Below are 6,835 nucleotides of genomic sequence, written 5' to 3' on the forward strand. Positions count from 1 at the left end.
AAGGGCTGGCTCCACCCCTATCCTGTGAGGCCCCACGTGTCTCATCACTGCGGGCCCAAACCTGACTGTCCAGTGGCCTCTGGAGGATAACAGCCACTGGGCCGCCAGGGGGAACAGACCAAGGCATGAAACCTATTCCCACCTGGGGTGGCCTGGCATCGGTAATCTACTGTGGGGACCAGATGCATTTCTGCCAAAAGTCATTGGGTTTCGAGATTTGTTTCTGAGTCTCTGGGATCATGGCCATTAAGCAGTCTGATCAGGAACCAGAGAGGCCATGCCTCCAATTATATAGCTGAGCAGAAGGTGTGTTGTGGGTGTGTCTCCCACATACCTAACTTTTGACCGTTTACTTTCTTGGTAAACTTGGCCCCAAGCTCTTGGGGTCTGGTCAAAGGCACAGCAGCAATTTTGGGGTATCTGGAAGTCTGAAGGTGCCATCAGGCTGCTGATGCACTCGCCTCACAGGTACAGATTGACCTGCTGGCAGCGCCATACCCTCAGCGGGAACATTTGTTTTAGCTTTTCAACATTAAGTTTGTTTGCTGAGAGTTTGTCACACTGACTTTTTTGTTTGTTTGCTTTTGCGTCATATCTGGTGATTCTCAGGAGTTATTCCTTCCTCTACACTCAGGAATTTCACCTGTGGTATTTGGGGGACCATCTGGAGTGCCAGGGATTGAGCCTGGGTTGGCTGTGTGCAAGGCAAATGCTCTATCTGCTGTACTATTACTCTGGACCCTCTTATATTGCCTTTTATTATGTTTCGTTCTGTTTTTTTTTTAAATTAAATTAAATTTTTTTTAACTTAGTGAATAATGTAGAAATGGTGGAAGTAACAGAACCAAATAACTTTATGTCACTTTTATAAATCAGCAAAATATTTCCAAAACACAGATGTTAAACATTAAACCAAACAATTTATTTATTTATTTTAATTTTTGGTCTTTTTTGTGTCACACCCAGTGATGCACTGGGGTTACTCCTGGCTCTACACTCAGGAATTACTCCTGGTGGTGCTCGGGGACCATATGGAATGCTGGAATCGAACCCAGGCTGGCCACATGCAAGGCAAATTTCCTACCAGCTGTCCTATTGCTCCAGCCCCACATTTTGTTCTTCATATACCCAATTTGTTGAAAGAATTTTTATCATGACAAGGTGTTAATGTTTGTCAAATGCTTTTCTGCATTGATTGAGATGATAAGATTTTAAACATTTTTCATTCTGTTAATGTTATGTAGCAGGCTTATTGATTTGCATTTGTTGAACAATCCTTGCTTCTGAGGAATAAATCCCACTTGATTAAGATGTACGCTTTCTTCATTTGTTTTTGTGCTACACCTGGTGGGGTTTTGGGTCAAACTCCTGATAATGCTAGGGTTGGTGGCGGGGGGGGGAGGGGACCATGAGATACTGGGGATTGAACCCAGGCTCCTGCATGCAAAGCATATGTCCCAACCTATTGAACTGTTTCCCCCTTGATTATGGCAGATGACTCATCTTGTGGGCTATTACTGAATTTGGTTTTCTGGTATTTTGCTAAAATATTTTGCATTTATACTTATCAGGGATATAGGTGTATAGTTTTCTTTTCTTTTGTCACACCCTGAAATGCTCAGGGGTTACTCCTGGGTCTGTGCTCAGGAATTACTCCTAGTAGTGCTCAGGGAGCCATATGTGATGCGAGGGATCGAACCCGTGTCTGCTGCATGCAAGGCAAACACCCTACCTGCTGTGCTACCTCTGTATCCCTATTGCAGTTTTTTTCTTAATAGTGTCCTTGTCTGACACTGGTATTAATGCAATGCTCATCAAATATGGTAAGGAGTGTTTCCTTCTCTTTAATTTTTGAAGCAGAATTGGCACGAGTTAAAGGATTTTAGATACACTAAATTTTTTTTCTCTCTCTTTCCCTTATTGTTGCTGTACCTGGGAGTGGCACGCTTTTTGGGATGCCAAGGGTTAGAGTGCTGGTGCCTACGATGACACTTGGCAGTGTCAAAGAGTTTCAGGGATGGAGTGTGTGACTTCCCTCATGTCAGACAGATTCTTTTTTTTCTTTTTTAATTATTATCATTTTTAAAAAAATGAATCACATTGAGATACAGTTACAAAGTGTTCGTGTTTGAGTTTCAGTCATACAATGATCAAACGCCCATCCCTCCACCAGTGCACATCTTCCACCACCAATGTTCCCAGTATCTCCCCCCGCCCAACCCTCCCCCTGCCTTTATGGAAGACAATTTCCTCCATACTATGTCTCTACTTCTGTGCATTATGGTTTGCAATACAGATACTGAGAGGCTATCAGTTTGGTCCTTTATCTACTGTTAGCACACACTCCCATCCTGAATGATCCCTCCAACCATCACTGACATCACTGACATATTCAGGCTGCCTTCTCCCCCAGCTCATGAAGTAGGCTTCCTACTATGGAGTAATATTCCTGGCCCTTGTCTCTACTGTCCTGCTGTGTCAGTCTCATATTATGTTATTTTATAGTCCACAAATGAGTGCAGTCATTCTATGTCTGCTCTTTCTCTTTCTGAATCATTTCACTTAGCATGATACTCTCTGTGTCCATCCACTTATAAGCAAGTTTCATGACTTCATATTTTCTAACAGCTACATAGTATTCCACTGTGTAGATGTACCAAAGTTTCTTTAACCAGTCATCTGTTCTTGGGCCAGGTAGTTTCTTGATACCATTCCACATCCCTATGCCTGTAATTCTTTTATTACTCTTCTTCCTTTCCACTGCCTTCATTGTCACTGTTTGTTTTGTTTATGCTTTTAGCTTTTTTGGATCACACCCAGCGGTGCTCAGGAGTTACTTCTGGCTCTGCACTCAGGAATTTCTTCTGGCAGTGCGAAGGGGACCATATGAGATGCTGGTCATCGAATCTGGGTCTGCTGTATGCAAGGCAAACGACTTACTCGCTGTGCTATCACTCCAGTCCCCATTGTCACTGTTGAGAGCAACAGAGGGTCGTACACATTCCTGGCTACGGTGCTCCCACACTTGGCTTTGGTTGCTACCAAGGACTGTGGTTCTAGTTTTTATCTAATTTTTTTGAGGGGGGGGCACACCTAGCTGTGCTCAGAGGTACCTCCTGGCTCTGTGCTCAGGGATCACTCCTGGTGGTGCTCAGGAGACCATATGGGGTGCCCAGGGTTGAATTTGGATCGGCCTTGTGCCAGGCAAGCACCCCACCCACTCTACTATATCACTCTGACCCCGAACACACGTCTTTTTCTTTGAAGTTCCTTTTCGTTGCTGTGCTTGCACTTGAGCCCTCTGGGGTTGTACTCGTTGAAGCTGTGGTGTTTGTGTGCATCTTGGTAGTGCCTGCCAGGTGTCATTCTTCTTGGTTGTGGTGTGGGCACATTTTGGGTTTTTTTTTCTAGGGGTTGCAGGCCTTTCAGTTGTGGTGCTTGTACATACCTGGTCACAGTGTGATCGGACATGGAGGGTAGTGAGAGCAGCACTGTCGGCACAAACAGCAGTGCCTCAGGACCACACCCGGTGCAGGAGACGATACCTGGGACCAAACTTTATGCCTACATGACAGGTGCTCTAAGCATTTGAGCTAGACTCCAGGCCCCTGTTTTTCTTTTCTTCTTCTTCTTTTTTTTTTTTGTCACAGCCCTGATAATACTCAGGGTTTACTCCTGGCTCTGTGCTCAGAGATCACTCCTGGCAAGGCTTGGACCACATGGTGTGCTGGGAATTGAATTGGGGTTGACTACATGTCAGGTAAATGCCCTATTTACTATCTCTTGGCCTCCCCCTCCTTACTTTTTTAGTTTAGTTTTTTTTTGGCTTTTAGGGAGTCACACACAGTAGTGTGCAGGGGCTACTCCTGGCTCTGCACTCAGGAACTACTCTTGACGGTGCTTGGGGGACCATATGGGATGCTGGGAATTGAACCCTGGTCGACCACATGCAAGGCAAATGCCTTACCCGCTATACTATTACTCCAGCCCTCCCTATTTACTTTTAAATAAGAAATTTCGTAGGTCCCAGGACATAGTAGAGCCTGGCATGTAGCTGATGTCAGTAATCCCTAGCATCACATGGTTCTTCAGTCCCTGCCCCCTCCTTCCCAAGCCAGGCATTACACCCAGAAACTCCCATGCGAAAGGCATGTGCTCTACAGCTGACCTACAGCCCTTTGTTGCCAGATTTATGAATCAGTATCCCTCCCTCAGTCTTATCATTTATAAATCAAATTCACTTCAGTCCCTCATTTTTGGTGCTGTGAAAACCTGGGGGATAATTTATGTCTGGTTTCACATACTTTCTGATTTCCCTTCTGATTTCTTCTTTGAATCCTACTCCCCTTTGTTTGGATCTCAGCACCATATTGTTTTATTTCAAATATTTGTGGTTTTTTTTCTCCTGTTGATTTGTAGTTTTATACTGTTCTATTCAGAATAGATACTTGATGTGATTTCAGTCTTTTTAAATTTGATATAGTCTGAGAATATTTCATACGTGCTTGAGAAGAGTGTGTATTCAGCTCCTTGTTGGAGGGAAGATCTGCATGCATCTGTTAGGTCCATTTGGTCTATAAAGTTATTGAGATGCTGACTTTTTACCCCCTTTTTTTTTTGTTTTTTGGGCATACCTAGTGGTGCTGGGGATCACTTCCTGGCTTTGTGCTTGGGGGGGGGGGCTGTATTTGGTACTGCTTGAGGGGATCGTGCCATGCCAGGGGTTGGACCCAGGCCTCCTGCATGCAAAACATGCACTCAGTCCATTGGGCTCTATCTCTCCCAGCCTCCATATACTGTTTTCTTATTAATTTTCTTTTTCTTTTTTGTTTTGGTCAACACCCAGCAGTGCTCAGAGCTTAATCTGATTTAGGGATTATCTGAGCAGTACTAGGGATTAAACCCAAATCGGCTGTGTGCAAGGAAAACACTCTATCCACTGTACAAGACTCTGGCCCTTATTAATTTTCTCTCCGGATCTCTCACCGGTGTGGAAAGAGAAGCTTCCTTGTATTATTGTATTGCTGCTGTTTTCACCTTTCAGTTCAGTGACATTCACTTTAAAAATCTAGGTTCATCTCTGGATGCAGTTGAGGGCTAGTTTGATCTGAGCTGGCAGAGGTGGAGGACACAGAAACTACTTCCGAACCAGAAGGGTGCCCAGGAAGCATGGTGGGGAACACGAAGGGCCCCCTGCGAGCACCAGGAACAGACCCACCACCACACAGCACACGCGCCTGTGCACGACTTCATCTGGAAGGGCCTGATCCCTGTGTGTGAAATTGACCCCCAGAACGACCTCACTTTCCTCCCAATTTGCTCCAAGAAAAATGAAATTAAGGACAGTACCAGATCAAGACAATTTCCTGATTTAGAATCCAACCAAATAAGCCATCCCTGTGTCATTCCTTAATTTAATGCCCCTCAACTTCCCTCAGGAATTAGACTGTTAATCATGTCAACCAACTGGTGCCTGGATATCACCTCAGAGTCTGGGCCAAGGAGAACACAGACCCGCCCGCCCTGCCAGGGCCATTCCTTTGCTCTTGTCATCCCTGGTTTTTGAGGATGGGGGGGGGGTGCTCTTCTGTGTCTATATTTTGGAACAAGAACTTGTGATGAAATCATACCCTTGCTTCCTTCTGAACTTCAGTTCATTTTGTCATCCTTGGAAAAGGTACTTTTCCTTTAAAAAGAATTTGATTGCTTAAAAAAAATTGGATGATTCCGTAATGCTGGGTCAATATGCTTAGTATTGTTATATCCTCTTGAAGAATTGATCCACTTATGTGATCCAAGATATAAGTGATCTTTTAAGAAATTGTAGTTGAGTGCCAGATCTATGGAACAACGGGTAGGGGACTTGCCTTGTATGTGGCTGATTGAGCTTCGATCCCTAGCTCCACCTACGGTTCCTAAGCACAGCCAGGAGTAAGCCCCGAGTACAGTTGCCCCTCCCTTGAAAAAAATTGTTGTTAAGGTAACACGGTGACAATAATGTTATTGTTTATAGATATGATGTACAAAGCTATTGCACCTTCACGACCACCAAAATGCCCAGGACTCACCCCTACCCTCCTGATGTTACTTCTGGTTTGTCTCTTATTTTCCCATTGCTGGATAATCTCAGTTGTGTAGTCAAAGCCCGAGGGTTTGTTATCATTCAATCCTGCCCATTCCCTTGCTTTGTTTATATGCCAATATGATTAAGTTCATCCTGTTTTTGTCCTCCCTGTGGTTATGTTGTTCAACATAATCCCTTTCAACCTCTAGCCTGATGTAATGAACAGCAAGATTTCATTTATTCTTACAGCTGAGCAGTATTCCATTGTGTAAATATACCAATTTATACTTTGTGTAAATGTCCATTGTGTCACTGAACATTTGTGTCGTTTCCAAATTTTGGCTACTATGAATAGTGCTACAATAAACATACATGTGTACATGTATCTCTTTGGGGGTAGATATTTATCTATATTTACAAACATAGCATAGAGTGGATGAGAGTGCTCTGTATGACTGGGATTCTTGGGAGAAAGCTGCTGGTGTTACCCTGGCCCAACTCCAATTATCTCACTCAGTCTTAGATACACCTTATGAAAAGACTGGTTCGCCTAATTTTGTTGCCTCTTGTTGTACCTTATTCCCCAATCGTTCAGATCAGAGATTTTAGGGTCATTCTGGTCACAATCCCAGGAGGGGACTCCAGGCAATAGTCAGCCTCACTAAGGCAACAATCTATGAAGCCCATATTCCAGCCAACTGTGGCCCCCAGATAAATTGAAATTTTTTGATACATGGGGTATAGAAAAAAAAAACGTGAGCATCATCTGTT

This window comes from Sorex fumeus, unplaced genomic scaffold, assembly GCF_029834395.1.
Source record: "Sorex fumeus unplaced genomic scaffold, SorFum_2.1 ptg000018l, whole genome shotgun sequence".
NCBI classification, from domain to species: Eukaryota; Metazoa; Chordata; class Mammalia; order Eulipotyphla; family Soricidae; genus Sorex; species Sorex fumeus.